Source organism: Daphnia magna, linkage group LG1 (assembly GCF_020631705.1).
Source record: "Daphnia magna isolate NIES linkage group LG1, ASM2063170v1.1, whole genome shotgun sequence".
NCBI classification, from domain to species: Eukaryota; Metazoa; Arthropoda; class Branchiopoda; order Diplostraca; family Daphniidae; genus Daphnia; species Daphnia magna.
Window position 1 is genome coordinate 13,933 of NC_059182.1, and position 16,984 is coordinate 30,916.

The 16,984-nt window shown below is 39.1% G+C and overlaps 2 long non-coding RNA genes across 15 annotated transcripts; one reads left to right on the forward strand and one right to left on the reverse strand.

The window, feature by feature from the left end:
* Positions 1-8,626: 8,626 nt before the first annotated feature.
* Positions 8,627-9,353, reverse strand: LOC123472464. Of its 2 annotated transcripts, none has more exons than XR_006646919.1 (4): positions 9,230-9,353; positions 9,063-9,159; positions 8,878-9,000; positions 8,627-8,816 (listed from the first exon to the last, which is right to left on the reverse strand). It is a non-coding gene; the product is annotated as an uncharacterized LOC123472464 (long non-coding RNA). The 2 variants fall into 2 exon arrangements; XR_006646918.1 differs by having other exon boundaries at positions 9,058-9,159.
* Positions 9,354-10,166: 813 nt separating this feature from the next.
* Positions 10,167-16,602, forward strand: LOC116933333. 13 transcript variants are annotated; one of them, XR_006643676.1, is made up of 13 exons: positions 10,167-10,488; positions 10,569-11,024; positions 11,463-11,572; positions 12,664-12,815; positions 13,063-13,321; positions 13,391-13,520; positions 13,672-13,879; positions 13,957-14,015; positions 14,172-14,407; positions 14,488-14,625; positions 14,702-15,024; positions 15,160-15,243; positions 15,320-16,602. It is a non-coding gene; the product is annotated as an uncharacterized LOC116933333 (long non-coding RNA). The 13 variants fall into 13 exon arrangements; XR_006643677.1 differs by having other exon boundaries at positions 15,172-15,243; XR_006643684.1 differs by having other exon boundaries at positions 15,172-15,204.
* The last annotated feature ends 382 nt before the right edge of the window (positions 16,603-16,984 follow it).

The following is a 16,984-nucleotide window of genomic DNA, read 5'->3' on the forward strand; positions in this document are numbered from 1 at the left end:
ATTTACCTGAATGAAAATTTAGACTCCGGAATTTTCAGAAAAATCGATTTTGTGGCTCAATTACAAGTCGCCCCGAGGAAATATTTATATGGCAAGCTCCTCTCTATGTGCCCCACATTATTCTAACGTCAAATTTGCGATTTACCTGAATGAAATCTTTGACTCCGGAATTTTCAGTAAAATCGATTTTGTGGCTCAATTACAAGTCGCCGCGAGGAAATATTTATGTGGCAAGCTCCTCCCTATGTGCCCCACATTTTCCTAACGTCAAATTTACGATTTACCTGAATGAAAATTTGGACTCCGGAATTTTCAGAAAAATCGATTTTTTGGCTCTATTACAAGTCGCTTCGAGGAAATATTTATGTGGCAAGCTCTTCTCTATGGGCCCCACACTACCCTGGTGTTGGAATTGTGAACTACCTGAACGAAAAATTTCACTGCGAATTTCCGAGAGAAAACTCGTTACTACGCCAAAACTGCGGTTAATATCTTTACGAAATACATCGCAACGTATTATCTAACAAATTCCGCATCTTTCTAGACCGCTCCCGTTGTCCTAGGATGAACGGTTGAAAAGTTGAAGAACACATTGCAGCATTCACAAGTTCTCATCATAGAAACATGGCTATTGCCGACGAATATTCAGAGTTCATCGAATGAAATGCATAGAATCTCACTAATTTTGACATTCTGCGCCGATCTAGACCATTCCCGTTGCTCTAGCATGGACGGTTCCAAAGTTAGCAAATACGGCTAAATATGCAAATTAGCTATAACTCCGCAACCGATAGCCGCCCGGTGAAAATATTTGCACGCCGAGCTCCTCTCCTCCTTCCCGATCAAGCCCTCGAGTCAGATTCACAATTTACCTGAACGAAAAAAATCAACGGTGACGTCTTGCGGCAGACGGGCGCTTCGCGCCCGCTGCCGCGTTTACAATTATCCTAATTGCAACACAACCGAGCCCCTCCTCCTAATTTCACATTTATCGGTTTTATCTCTTTTTCTCCAAAATTTCACACAAACAAGTTTAAAAATGATGTTATTTCGACTAATTTTGATATTCTGCGTCGATCTAGACCATTCCTGTTGCTCTACGATTTATGGTTCAAAAGTTAGCTATTTTGCATAAGGTTTCCTAAGTTCTCACTGTAGTAAAATGTTGATTTCTCACGAATCTTTGATATTTAAATATTGAAATGCATAGATTTCGACTAATTTTGAGATTCTGCGTCGATCTAGACCATTCCCATTGCTCTAGCATGTACGGTTCAAAAGTTGGCAAATGCGGCTAAAATTGAAAATTCGCTTTAACTCCTCAACCGCAAGCCGCACGATTGAAATATTTATGTGCCGAACTGCTTTTTGCTTTCCCGACCGTGCGGTGCTGTCAGATTTCCGATTTACCTGAATGAAAATTTTGACTCCGGAATTTTCAGAAAAGTCAATTTTGTGGCTCAATTACAAGTCGCTGCGAGGAAATATTTATGTGGCAAGCTCCTCCCTATGTGCCCCACATTCTCCTAACGTCAAATTTGCGATTTACCTGAATGAAAATTTAGACTCCGGAATTTTCAGAAAAATCGATTTTGTGGCTCAATTACAAGTCGCCCCGAGGAAATATTTATATGGCAAGCTCCTCTCTATGTGCCCCACATTATTCTAACGTCAAATTTGCGATTTACCTGAATGAAATCTTTGACTCCGGAATTTTCAGAAAAATCGATTTTGTGGCTCAATTACAAGTCGCCGCGAGGAAATATTTATGTGGCAAGCTCCTCCCTATGTGCCCCACATTTTCCTAACGTCAAATTTACGATTTACCTGAATGAAAATTTGGACTCCGGAATTTTCAGAAAAATCGATTTTGTGGCTCTATTACAAGTCGCTTCGAGGAAATATTTATGTGGCAAGCTCTTCTCTATGGGCCCCACACTACCCTGGTGTTGGAATTGTGAACTACCTGAACGAAAAATTTCACTGCGAATTTCCGAGAGAAAACTCGTTACTACGCCAAAACTGCGGTTAATATCTTTACGAAATACATCGCAACGTATTATCTAACAAATTCCGCATCTTTCTAGACCGCTCCCGTTGTCCTAGGATGAACGGTTGAAAAGTTGAAGAACACATTGCAGCATTCACAAGTTCTCATCATAGAAACATGGCTATTGCCGACGAATATTCAGAGTTCATCGAATGAAATGCATAGAATCTCACTAATTTTGACATTCTGCGCCGATCTAGACCATTCCCGTTGCTCTAGCATGGACGGTTCCAAAGTTAGCAAATACGGCTAAATATGCAAATTAGCTATAACTCCGCAACCGATAGCCGCCCGGTGAAAATATTTGCACGCCGAGCTCCTCTCCTCCTTCCCGATCAAGCCCTCGAGTCAGATTCACAATTTACCTGAACGAAAAAAATCAACGGTGACGTCTTGCGGCAGACGGGCGCTTCGCGCCCGCTGCCGCGTTTACAATTATCCTAATTGCAACACAACCGAGCCCCTCCTCCTAATTTCACATTTATCGGTTTTATCTCTTTTTCTCCAAAATTTCACACAAACAAGTTTAAAAATGATGTTATTTCGACTAATTTTGATATTCTGCGTCGATCTAGACCATTCCTGTTGCTCTACGATTTATGGTTCAAAAGTTAGCTATTTTGCATAAGGTTTCCTAAGTTCTCACTGTAGTAAAATGTTGATTTCTCACGAATCTTTGATATTTAAATATTGAAATGCATAGATTTCGACTAATTTTGAGATTCTGCGTCGATCTAGACCATTCCCATTGCTCTAGCATGTACGGTTCAAAAGTTGGCAAATGCGGCTAAAATTGAAAATTCGCTTTAACTCCTCAACCGCAAGCCGCACGATTGAAATATTTATGTGCCGAACTGCTTTTTGCTTTCCCGACCGTGCGGTGCTGTCAGATTTCCGATTTACCTGAATGAAAATTTTGACTCCGGAATTTTCAGAAAAGTCAATTTTGTGGCTCAATTACAAGTCGCTGCGAGGAAATATTTATGTGGCAAGCTCCTCCCTATGTGCCCCACATTCTCCTAACGTCAAATTTGCGATTTACCTGAATGAAAATTTAGACTCCGGAATTTTCAGAAAAATCGATTTTGTGGCTCAATTACAAGTCGCCCCGAGGAAATATTTATATGGCAAGCTCCTCTCTATGTGCCCCACATTATTCTAACGTCAAATTTGCGATTTACCTGAATGAAATCTTTGACTCCGGAATTTTCAGAAAAATCGATTTTGTGGCTCAATTACAAGTCGCCGCGAGGAAATATTTATGTGGCAAGCTCCTCCCTATGTGCCCCACATTTTCCTAACGTCAAATTTACGATTTACCTGAATGAAAATTTGGACTCCGGAATTTTCAGAAAAATCGATTTTGTGGCTCTATTACAAGTCGCTTCGAGGAAATATTTATGTGGCAAGCTCTTCTCTATGGGCCCCACACTACCCTGGTGTTGGAATTGTGAACTACCTGAACGAAAAATTTCACTGCGAATTTCCGAGAGAAAACTCGTTACTACGCCAAAACTGCGGTTAATATCTTTACGAAATACATCGCAACGTATTATCTAACAAATTCCGCATCTTTCTAGACCGCTCCCGTTGTCCTAGGATGAACGGTTGAAAAGTTGAAGAACACATTGCAGCATTCACAAGTTCTCATCATAGAAACATGGCTATTGCCGACGAATATTCAGAGTTCATCGAATGAAATGCATAGAATCTCACTAATTTTGACATTCTGCGCCGATCTAGACCATTCCCGTTGCTCTAGCATGGACGGTTCCAAAGTTAGCAAATACGGCTAAATATGCAAATTAGCTATAACTCCGCAACCGATAGCCGCCCGGTGAAAATATTTGCACGCCGAGCTCCTCTCCTCCTTCCCGATCAAGCCCTCGAGTCAGATTCACAATTTACCTGAACGAAAAAAATCAACGGTGACGTCTTGCGGCAGACGGGCGCTTCGCGCCCGCTGCCGCGTTTACAATTATCCTAATTGCAACACAACCGAGCCCCTCCTCCGAATTTCACATTTATCGGTTTTATCTCTTTTTCTCCAAAATTTCACACAAACAAGTTTAAAAATGATGTTATTTCGACTAATTTTGATATTCTGCGTCGATCTAGACCATTCCTGTTGCTCTACGATTTATGGTTCAAAAGTTAGCTATTTTGCATAAGGTTTCCTAAGTTCTCACTGTAGTAAAATGTTGATTTCTCACGAATCTTTGATATTTAAATATGAAAATGCTAAATGCTTAATATGAAAATTAGCCATAACTCCTCAACCGTTAGCCGCCCTTTGAAAATATTTCCATGCCGAGCTCCCCTCCTCCTTCCCGATGAAGCCCTCGAGTCAGATTCACAATTTACCTGAACGAAAAAAATCAACGGTGTCGTCTGGCGGTAGTAGTGCGCTTCGCGCCCGCTGCCGCGTTTGCAATTATCCAGATTACGATTCTATAGTAACTAATATGTAGCTAAATATGAAAATCAGTTTTAACTCTTGGGGTTGTCGATTCGTCGTAATCGTACGTGTTCGCATTAAAAAATAAAAAATGTATTTTTAAATATTTTTTGAAATTTTTATATTTTATCATATTTTTTTTATTAAAAAGAGCCCAGTATTCAATTCTTTGTAAAATAAATGCAAATCAGCGCCGGGACTTGAACTTCAGACCTCTAGACTCGATACCCCATGTTCTAATTGCCTTAGCACTCTTGCTTCCACTTTCGATAATATGTAATATTGGGGTAGCAGAAAATGTTAGTCGTTTCGTAAATAACAAAATAAAACAAACAGAACAAAAAAGAAAGAAAAGGAAAGCCGTCGATTTTTTAAAAGTAGGGTAAAGTAGATCCTCTACCATCTGCCTACCATTTGCAATGGTAGACTAGTCTACCATTGACTAAAACGGAAAAAAAGAAAAGTCTTCGGTGCGAATTGAACACGGGACCACACATCACTGATATTTTCACAGTCGACCGCCTTAACCACTAAGCTATTTTAATATATTTTTGTTCCACAATTTTCTTGCTATTTCCAGGATTCAGTTAAGAACTTCTTCAGTTGAAAAATTCTGACTGAAAACTAAAGTATGTTTACATTTAAGACATTTGAGTATGCGTTAATATTAAATCCTACTTTTAATAATTATGTATTGATTTTAAACTATAATTTCTATCTTTTTCATTTTTAATCGCTAATTTAATCCAAATATTTCAAAATAACAAAGAAAATGTTAATGTTCAATAACAAATTTAAAAAACGAAAGTGGAAATAGTTGTATAAAAGCAAATGAAATATGACAAATTTAAAGGGGGAAGTAAAATTTATCTGTAAGTCATCAGAAGAAATTTTGTTTGCTTCCCAAGTTTTGTTATGTTATATTCCAACGAAAAGTGCAATATTTACTTGGGAATCGCCCCTCCATTTTTGTTGTGATTTTGCGTTTTCGTCTGCTAATTCTTTCTTTATAGTAGACACGCATTTGTCTACCATATGGTAGATCATCTTCCATTCCCCTACTAGCTGATAGTAAACAAAATTTTCTACCATTTCTCTACCTTTTTCGTTCTACTACGCATGGTGGCCGAAAAGTAGGAAAAAGGTAGAAACCAAAAATTTAGAGTGTAGGGTTCTTCTATTTTACTTTTTTCCGTTAGGGTCATAACTGCACCCGTGTGAGAATTTCAATTTATTAGGTATAATTATTGCGGATTTTAAATATTTTTAAAGATATTTTATATTTTTTCATTTTTTGGGTAATTTTCATAATTTTTGCTTTAAAATATTGGGGTGTAAGAATATTTTTTCGAGTTTACAAACCCCCGCCTTAGATCCTCGACCGTAAGCAAATAACAATACTTTGTTAGTGTAATAATCAACATAAAATAATAACATACAAATTCCATCACGCTAATGAACCATGAGGTTCACCCCCATGAGAAAGAGCGGGAAAAGGGTAGAAATCATGGAAATTTAAGGAAATTACAAAAATAATATTAAGTGTCCTTAGAACGTCCGATAAAATATTTTGGATGATTATTTAGTTCATTTGAACAAATTCAGGTTTATTACAGGTGAATTACTCGTGAACTGTTGGTAAATTCGTATAATTTTTTTACAAAACGACATTATTTGGGAGCATTCTCTTGTTGTGTAGTTATATGGCAACTCTGTGGTCGCTAGACATTAAATATAGCAGACGACGTAAATACTTGAAAAGGGCACTATAAAAAATCTAGAATTGCTTATTTTTTTATTCGAATTGGACTTTTTCTGTCTTTTGAGGAAGAATGGACTAAATCTGGCGTCTCGTATGATCCCTATCATTAAACAACTAAGATATAACAACTAGGGATCAACCACGAACATATCGGTGTGCTTTTGTGTCAATCGCGATTCACGTTTCGGGGCAATGGGGTGGGGCTTTCGGGGCTAAATCGGGGTATGTGCAACCCGATAATTACAACTAATCAATCGAGTATTTCGACCCGATTGCCCCGATTACAACCCCTACTATACTTATTCTACCCACCTGCCCCCATTTTTTAACAATAAATGTAGCTTGATATTATGAATAAAATAGAATGAAATCATTTTTTTAAAATTTGATTCCATTTTCTCTTGGTTTATCCGGAGTGTAATAGTAGAAATTTTGGAAAAGAGGGAAATCACGGAAAAAGGGAATTATTAGCGAAAATTTAGGGAAAAGTACGAGAATTGCGGAAATTTACGTTATTTTGGGAAAAACTAGAAATTACAGAGATTTACGGAAATCACGCAAATAGAAAAAAAGACAAACGGGTTCACCCTGGAAAACAGTCGGCGACCCCTGAACAAGCAAAAACTTTCCTTAAGAAATGGATTTTGCACCAAAAAATCGCTGGCTAGGTTCAAAATTCTTAAAATTAAATTTTAGACAAAACCCATTTAACTAAAAGTTGTTGAAAGAAACCCCCTGATCGCCAGGGTTTCTTGTTTAAGGCCCAGTCGTCGGAATTCGGGCCCACCGGATTTGATCCCAGGGCCAGCTTACCCTTGGCATCGCAGTCCAATGCGATACCAATGTGGCGAGCTACGACTCTGCTCTCCAATAATTCTTTTTCAATAAAATTCGACTACTGAAACAACTTGTTAATTGTCACGTCAAATTTGAGGAAAATGTATCAGGTAGCTGCTGTACTAAATGCAAAATCAACATTTTAAATACAATGATCACGTCCCAGGTCCCTTTCATTTCATTCTTTTCAGCCATACCAAATCAATGGCTTTAGGCTATTAGTCTTTATTCCATATCGATAAAACACCACTACTCTCATCTTCAATTGTGGCATGCTGATCACTGGTAAGTCTTGATACCATTCTTTCATATTTATTCCAAGTTGATAACAACAGCATCGCATCGATTGTACAGTAAAGCCCGTATCTCGGTCTTGTCGAATGCTCTATGAATGCCTGGTAATAAAATAGTCAAGTCGAATTTATATACAAGTTTTCTTTTTGCCTCTTCCTTTTATCGCCAGTGCGTCCAACAAGAAATTCGACTGATGCTGATGGAAGGCTGTGAATGCAACTGCCAATTTTTTTTAAACCGAAAAGTGTCGCATGTTTTTTGTATGACATCTAATCCTATCAGGCATAGCATCGAGCTCCGTCGGAAATGTATACAGGCCATTTATAATTCACGATGTAATTCTCTTTTCTTGAATCGCTGTACTTTAGAAAGAAAATATCGTCGATGCACATGCTATTCTACAGATGACGACCTGTCAACGACAGCTAAGTAAACGTGAACAAGGAAATATAAGCGCGTCTCGAAATCTTTTAAGCTCTTTGTGTCCATCAGCTTGTTTTCGTACATATTGGCCTGGAGTAACAGCAGCACGAGCAGGGATTAATATCGCAACTGTATATTGGTTATTTTTATTTTGGCCGAGTTTTTCAATATATGCGAGCAAACGGACGTGTCCGAGAGAGCAGCAACAGCTTCCGTCTATGAACGTTGAAGCGAGTCTAATCGATAATATGCCGAGCAGCAGCGTCGGCGGCCACCTTAATATAAACAGGCTTGTACGTTTAGATGTATGAAACAAACGTGCCACGTGCTGTGAGGACTAAATAGTGCAGCACGAGATAAGAGTTGAATCTGTAGATGCGCTTTGTCTGTGCATTTCGTATCGAAAGAAGAAGAAAAAAACAAAACAAAACGAATATAGAATTGTATAGTATTGCCAAACAGTGCTCATCGTCATCAAGGAGAGCGGCACGTTCATCCACAAACATTGCTGCAACAGCAACCATCAGCCGCACACGGTGAAAAAGTGTAGTCAGTATCGCGGAACGTCCGACAACATGGACGAAGTCAACCTCACGTTATCGCCAGCATCAGCAATAGCTGCCAGCCAAGAACCATGGCACTCGTCATTCTCGATTGTCACGCAACTCTATTTCGATTGACGTGATTCGTCAAATTTTCGTGCATATTCATCAAGTCTATTTAGCCAGCGACAGAAAGAAAATGCATTCCTAATTAACGGCAAATTTCCTAATGTGTGTGTAAAACAGTCTCAACTGGTGCGTCCGATTGTGCTGCCGTCTATTCTAAATAGGCTGCATTATTTAGACAATAATACAATTAGAAGCAATAAGTTGAAGACTGAACTTTGAAACAGCGGCGGTTGCAAAGTTATCACCAAAGTTTAGGCAGCAACGCGACAGGCAGAGGCATGTGGAATACAGTCGAATCATCTTCTACGTCTGCAGTGTCAACTGCAACGACAAATAATCTAATCACGTTATCACCTAATGGCATCAGTTTGACTTTGCACACCTTCCGGCCGGAGCAGTTCCGACCAGACGTTCACGCTGCCCCCTACAGGCTTTTGGCAGCCAATTTCATTGTTCGCATCCTCTCCACTCCTGTGCGCGTCCATGCAGGACTAGTCTCGGGAAACTAAAAATTACATTCGCCTTTTAAAACGAAACAAAAACCAAACAAAAATCGTCATACTTTACTTTTTGGTGCCAAAAGTAATTTGGACGCCATTCGAGGTCAACGTGGAAAATCCTCGAGTTCGTCGGGGCAGTATGGCTGCTTTTCGTTGCTCTATTCCTGATTATGTTGGTGATTATGTTACAATCACTTCTTAGATTCAAGATAATCGATACGACATTTTTCTTACTTCCAATGAAGGTAGACTATGCCAAGTGGAAATAAATGACTGATTGCATTTTCGTGTGTCACCTCGCGAACTGTCGATCGACAAATGAAGTAATACGGGTCACGTTGACCAAAGGAGCAATTTAAAAAAAACACCCTTCTGCTCAGGCTCAGAATGAAATTATCCTCTAAGTTTTGACCTCTTTGTTTGATTTAGTATACGTAAATATTTGTTTACAATAAAAAGATTTCATTGTTCCTCTGTAGAAAATATCTTTACTCCTGGCTTTTGTTTGAACTCAAATCTGCTGCCTTTGCATATTTGGCAATCTCTTTTCTTTTCGAGTCAACGTTTATTCAGAAATGGCAACCGTCGGCATGGGACGGAGGTTGCAACGGCTCAAATGGACTACAGTTTGTGAAAGTTGGAAAAGTTCCTCGAAAAAGTTTGGTTTTCAGTGTTCACTTTCCATGCCTCTAGCAATTAAAGTGATTTAGAAACAACATGAAAAACTCAAAATTTTTTGTTTCGTTAAACAGATTAACGTCACGTGATGTTGGCCAATGGCGACTTGCAAGTTTTGTCTGCGCATCAAGGCGACGAGAATCATTTGTATCATTGTCGAGTTCTCGTCCAGCCCATCAGGCAAACAATGACCAGTTTCACTGCTGGACGAATCATCCTCAGTCAAGGTATCTGATTGTGTCAACATTATTGATTTTCCAGTTGAGAAACATGACCTTTACGTGTATCCTAGAAACCAGGACAAAGATGGCACAAGTCATTGTAGAAACTGTGAATCAAATTCGAAGTTTGGCATGGACGAGATTCCGTTTTACCTTGTGTTTTTCATGGATATCTTCCGCATAAAATCAAGTAACTATTTATTCACTCAGTTCTTTTGTCTGAACAATTGTACGTAACCATAAATTGATCAATGCAGATGGTACACAAAGTCTAACGATTCAGTATGGCAATTTGTTGTTGCCACTGGTGACATCAGCTGCCACGCAAGAGCATCGTGATGGAGTGCTGGGACTTGGGCGTCATCGCCTCATTGGTGGCACTTTACTCATCGCTTCCGTCGTCACCGAAGATCAGGGCCGTTACATTTGATTCGTCAACAGTTCCATTGGATTAGTCGAATCACGTACCGAACTCATTTTTCGTGTCAAATTACAAGTCAGAATCGTTGAACGTCGTCGTCGCCGCATAGAATGCACAGCACATTTAAGTCACCGATCCAGAAACGTCCGTCACCATCACGTGTCATTTCTCCGGTAGTCCCAGCTCAATTATTTTTACATGTCTTGTTAAATGGAATAACAACTTAACTGAAAATCTGGAAAAAAAATTCTAGGCCGGTTGTCAGTTGGCTCAAAGATGGCCAGCGCTTCTTGGTGGGTAATAGTGGTCGTGTTTCTTCTTCATCCGGCGACGACGGCTACACCGATATGGTCCAGTTATCCATTTCGTCCGTCCAACGTGAAGATGAGGGAATATACCAATGCCTGGCATCCAATGACGAAGGAGATTGGGCCAAGCATCAGCCCATCTGGCCATTGGAGCATTTCATCCTCATTTGAAAGAAACGTTCAGTCGGCAAGTTGTACATCCGGGAAGTTCAGTCTCGTTGAAATGTTTAGCCTCTGGCACTCCGCTGCCTCATTTCACTTGGACGCTGGACGGGTTTCCGTTATCGCCCGTTTCCGAACGATATTTCCTCGGCCAGCAGCAACAAACGGGTCACGACGATCTTGTAGTGGCTCATCTCAACATAACCCACGTCCGAGTCGAAGACGGAGGCAATTACAAAGTGAGTTTTCGTGCAATAGGTACCGTACGTTTTTCTTGTAATTGTTCAATTAAATGGCGTTTGTGGCGTTTGTGCGAACAGTGTGTAGCGGAGAATCGAGTGGGTCGCGTAGAGCATTCAGCCAATTTGCATATTTACGGTAAACAATCAAGTCAAATGAGCGCAGTCAGCCGAAGAAAAGAGGAATTTTTTTTTTGAGGACCTTTTTTTGAGAAAGGAAAAAAAAAAGGGGGGGGGGGGGGGGAAAAAAAAAAAAAAAATTTCCCCCCCCTTTTTGTTTTTTTCTTTGAGGGCACGAGAAGGGGGGAAAAAAAAAAAAAAAAAAAAATTTTTTTTTAAAAAAAAAAAAAAAAAAAAAAAAAAAAAAAAAATTATATTAAAAAAAAAAAAAAAAAAGGGGGTTTTTTGGGGGTGGGGGGGACTTCAATTCAATGGCAGTTTGACGATCGATCCGTTGGATAAGAGCAGCGACGCCGGTCTTTATAGTTGCGAGGTGCGTGGCCAGAACGGACTCTCGGCTCGCCAGTCACTTCAACTCAACATCCTCGGTAAGTTTCAGTCCTTTTCTTTCCCTCTTTTTATCTGGAAACTTTGGCTTTTCCTTTAATAGGGATGAATAATCAAATGCTAAATTAAAATCAACCAGAATTCGAGTAGTCCTTTTTTTTCTATCGCATTTTCTTAGAAGAAATGATGACACTCGAGTTGATTAGAAAGAGTAAAAATTATAGATCCTCGGCAAGAAAAAACTAAACTTAAAAGATAACCTTTTGTTTGATTTTTTCCTGTTCACAGCTTTGCGAAAATATTGACTGGCCTTTTTCTTTTCCCCCTCCGCCCTGTAAACTTGCTCGGTCGCTGTGTATACTCTTTGATGATGAGAAAGTCAACAGCGCTTTTCTATCCGGTCTGGAAGCAGAAAAAAAATTTAAAAAAAAGGAAGCAATGAAAGCAAATGAGACAGACCGACTATATCGATCCAGCAGCCAGAAGCCAATTTAAGTCTTTCCCCTTTTATTTTTGTGAAAAACAAGAAAAAGGAGATGAGTTAAGTGGGTAGGAAGGATAAATTTAGAAATTTCTCGACGTTTTTTTTTGTTGTTGCTTCCGGTCGCCGGAATTTTGTTTAAAAAAAACAAAAAACACGAAAAAAAAAACGATATTGGATACAGATGCGCCTCATATAATGGCAATGAGCGATTCGGCCATGTTGAATGCCGGCGAGCGATTGGCTCTTCAATGCGCCGTAGTTAAAGGTGGATTGCCGTTGTTCGTCAGCTGGTCGAAAGATGGCCAAGTGATTGCACCGACAACTGCAACGACGACGACTAGCGTCCGTTTGGTGAACGAATTCACAGCCACATTGACGATTGAATCGTTGACTGGACAACATGGTGGATGGTACGTCTGCCGCAAATATATAATTTCAGTTACAATAGTGCAATAGAAAAAAAGTGGTGGAAATATTTATCAGGCTCTAGAGCAGCATTAGCCTTTGCTATATCTCCACATCATGTAAATGGAAAATCTCTGGAACTTCTTGTTGAGTATGTTAGATCGTAAATAGTATTGTTAGCTGAACTTACCGTCTTTCTTAGACAACATGATATTTCAATAGTCCTTTTATTTTTAACACCAGGAAATGAAGCCATTGTGCATATTGCATCAACCAAGGGCGAAATGTTACCACATATAGGCCAATGTTACAACGGACACATGAAGTCTGTATGTTGGTACAGTTTATCAACAGGCATAAGAGCATGTTCGGGCAATAATTGTGGGATAGTTTAGGTAAGCTTTTTTTGCCATTGCAACAAATCTTTTCATGCACCCTTGGAAATAGGTAATGTTTGTCTTTCATCCTTGTTATAATGGTTTATTATTTTTTGGTAGGATGCATCGTGCAAACCGTGCTTCTTTTTTCTTTAACTCTTCCATTTCTTTATTGCCACAAATTTTTTGTTGTTTTTTTTTTTCTGGGATTAGGTGATAATCAGGACTTTGTCTACCTATAACTTATTTTTTCTTCTTTTTATAGGTAGATTCTTTGCTGCGTCATAGCTCGGGAGTCGTAACGGGCAATACCCTTGTGCATTAAGTTGGTGAACTCTTGTGTTCCATTGGGTAATGCTATCAAATCTTAATGTGCTATTTGTGAAAGATTTTATTATTCTGTATGTTTTAAAGGAAAATATTTCAAATTGATTTATTTGCATGTTACGGAGTTTGGTTTTTTTTCTGATCTGTGGAGCCTGACATTTTCCACAATTTCTATCGGCGGACAAAATGTCTTTTAGGTAACAGCCCGACATTTCAATCTCCGATTTTATGACGATCACGAAACCCCCATTTGGTTGTCTATGTAGGATTGGTAGCAGCTTACGAAGCAGTAGGTTCCAACATCATCTAACGTCTGCTTTAGTAATGGCAGGGATGTGAATAATAATTTGTGAAATCAAACAACTTAAGCAGGTGCCTAGCTCAACAACTCCTATGGTAAATATTTGTCCTTGTTATGATACTTAATTTTAAAGGTTCTAACTGGCTATTTTTTTTTTCTTTATTGTTTGTTTCTTTTTTTTTTTTTTTTTGTCTGTTTCTTTTTTTTTTTTTTATTATTTCTCCATTTTCTTTTTCTTTTCTCCAGAAATCTAGATTGGTGGTGGTAGTTATAGGGCGCCTGTTCAGGCAACAGTTTCGTTTTTTAATCCGCCAAGGATTTATGCGTTATTGCGTCTACTGTGTAGCCTGAGTAGCATACGCAAGGGGGCATTTATCTACATTCCTGATCACCAAGCAGTTACAAATATGTTCTACACTGATAAGCATCAGAGGCAAAGGGCGAGCTGAACTAGGTATTTTGATAATCCAAATTAAAATGTGTTATGGCAGTATGTTTGTTCCAGTACTCATTATTTCTTAATTGGAAAAGTCTATTGCCCCTCAACTCCAGAGGGCACTAGTTTACAGCAACTCGGGCTCACCCTTTGGGTAATTTGAGATACTTTTCTGGACGGTTCAGAATCTTATTATTGGCCAAAATTTGATACGAGATTAATTGATACTTAGTCCTGTCAGACCTCAAATTCTACGGTTTATAATTCTTGTTCTATGACCGATTTTATTTTATATTTTTTTTTTATACAGAGAGTGGATTCTCATTTCTTCTTCATACCAGCGAGCAGATTTGAGGTTAAAAATTGTTTTAGGTTGTTAAGCAAGTCTGACTTTCTACGATGTGCATGACCGCCAAACTTTGTCGTTATGTCTGACTGTTAATCGGTAAGAAAAACGGCGAATTATTGACGATACGTTTGTCAAAATGGCAAATACAACGCCTAACGATTTAAATCTAACTTGGGATAATCTACTTCTCGGACAAGGTATCAACCTTCTCTTTTTTTTTTTTTGCTTGTATTATATTGCCTAATATTCAATGTCATCACATATGAAAATATTACAGGTACTTTGAGACCGGATCTAATTGAGTCCGCTTTCCATATGGCTTCTTCGCGCACTGTTGCCATGAAGACTCGTCATAACGATTCCGAAATGGTTCGTCAATTTCGCATTCACGGCCGTGTAGTAGAACCTATTAAAGGTATTTGCATTAAGGTTTTTCCTGCGTTATGACAATCCAGTAAGATCTTTAATCTTTTCGCATTTTTTTCCAACAGACTTCCTTAAAGATGAAGTAAGAGCCTTAGGTCGTGAGCTGGGTTTGCCCGCACAATTACTGGAACGTTACCCGTTTCCTGGTCCCGGCTTGTCAATTTGAATCATTTACGCCGAAGAGCCGTACTTGGAAGCTAATTTCGATGAGACGCAAGTGCTGATTCGTTCGATGGTCCATTATGCCAACATAGCAGCCAAGGAACATGCCTTGCTCAATCGGATTGAAATCGTGACGTCGGAAGAAGAACGTCTTCTTCTGGGAGAAATGTCTAGTCGCAACCAGTATGTTGCCACGCTACTGCCTATTCGCACTGTCGGTGTTCAGGTACAGGAGGTTGCAGAAAAATGTGTCGGGTATGGCAAACAAAGCATAGGGAAAACCGCCACATTTTTCTGCAATATACTGTACAACAGATTCGCAATTTAGACGTTGTCGTAATAATGCCGCGATCATAATCAGCTCTTATTCAAGGTAGATGATAGGTGCCACCGTATCTACGCCAAGGTTTTTTTTTCTCTTGTCTAGATCTTTTAATGGCCAGTGGTATGTCCTTGATGCTCGTCTTATCAAAACACTTGTTTACATTTTTTTTTTTTTTATTGTGTCACTTATGACAAAGGGTCCTTGTGATCATGGCCAATGGCTTGAGCCGGATACCAACGACTATGGCACCTGTCGCCCTTTGCCTTGCCCAGTAAGCAAATGCAACGGTCGCCAGATCTACTGGAAGTCAACACTAAATTCTGAAGGTAGCTGTTATAAATCGTTCACACGTGGGCCTGCAGGCGAAGTAGCTATTTCCTCGTTGAAGAATATGGCACTCGAAGAGGTCGATGTGTTTCTCAATTTGGATCATCCTATGAATCCTATGTCCTTCCGTCACGCTATCCCAGGATGAGGAACCCTTACGACATGATGTACTCCAACAACGTGATGAGCCCATGATCGAAATTTGGCATGTATCCGCCGTTTGGCATGCAGGAAGATTAGCGGAGACGACTATCCTGACATTCCTAGTTTCGATTACTGAACTAGAAACAGTTTTACAGAACCATTCACATGGTTTTGTCTCTATTATTTCATTTTAAAAATGCGATTGCAAATTTTCTATTGTGACGTATGGCGGATAAAAAACAACCTTAATTAGTTTTAATGCATGAATTCGTTTGCCAATAATATGTGTATGAAGAAAATGTTTTCACTTTGAAACAGAGTCATGGAACCCATCGGTTTCCATGACTCTGCTTTGAAAGTTTGAACAGGGATTTCTGTTTTACCTTTCTGCGATGCGGCAACACAGCATTGCATGTCGATCTGCGAACGTTTGACAACTCGCTGGTATTGCAACAGGTTAATAGTTTTGTGTCAAGTAAATTTCAAGTGCGAGTAACTGCTGGAAGATTGCAAGCGAAATCTGCATGTGTCGTGTCATTGTTCTAAGTGTTGGAGACTTTTTTCGTTTTGATTAGGCATTCATGTTTGGGAACAATACCTGAAGTTGGATATCGCCTAGTGATATTTACATATTAAGTCCTATTTTAAGACACTTGGGGCGATACGTTTCGCAACAAAGATCTATACAGTACTCAAAAGATGACCCACAAGCACTACGCCACCACGATTGAGACAAGGTAAAACACAAAACTATAAAGCGCCATTTATCAATAATGAATGAATTTCCTCATTCTAACAATAATTTAAGAAAATGTAAATGTATACTTAGCTGTGGTAATTATTTCGTTTACATCGACTACACTTCAATAATTTACAAGTGGGAAAGTGTTGCCTATAAGCAACAAGAAGGTATTGTGCATGTTTATGAGCGAATCATGGCTTAATGGGTGAGTGTCGGATTGTACCGCTGGATGTTTGTGGATCAAATACCATCAAAGGTAAAAAGTACAAAATATGTTTACTGATTCACTTTATTGACGTTATCACCGTCAGTTTAGAAGCGTTTTAGTAATTTACTTTGGGATACTTTAAACTATTATTACAAGTGTGAACAAGTAACCTTTATAAACTTACTCTTAAATAAAAAACAATTTTACTTACAGTTTTCTTCCCCATGACATACTTGGAATTTATATGCCAATACGTGTAATCCATCAAGGACACTGAATTTCACAATACCTGAATGGGATTCGAACCCAATGTATAGAGAATTCCAGTCCATCGCTCTACCATTGAGCTATGAGACATATTACTTAGAAATCTAAGTCTTCAACACATTAAGGTAACTGTGCAAAGTTGTACATAGGGGATCAAATATCAATGGGGGGAA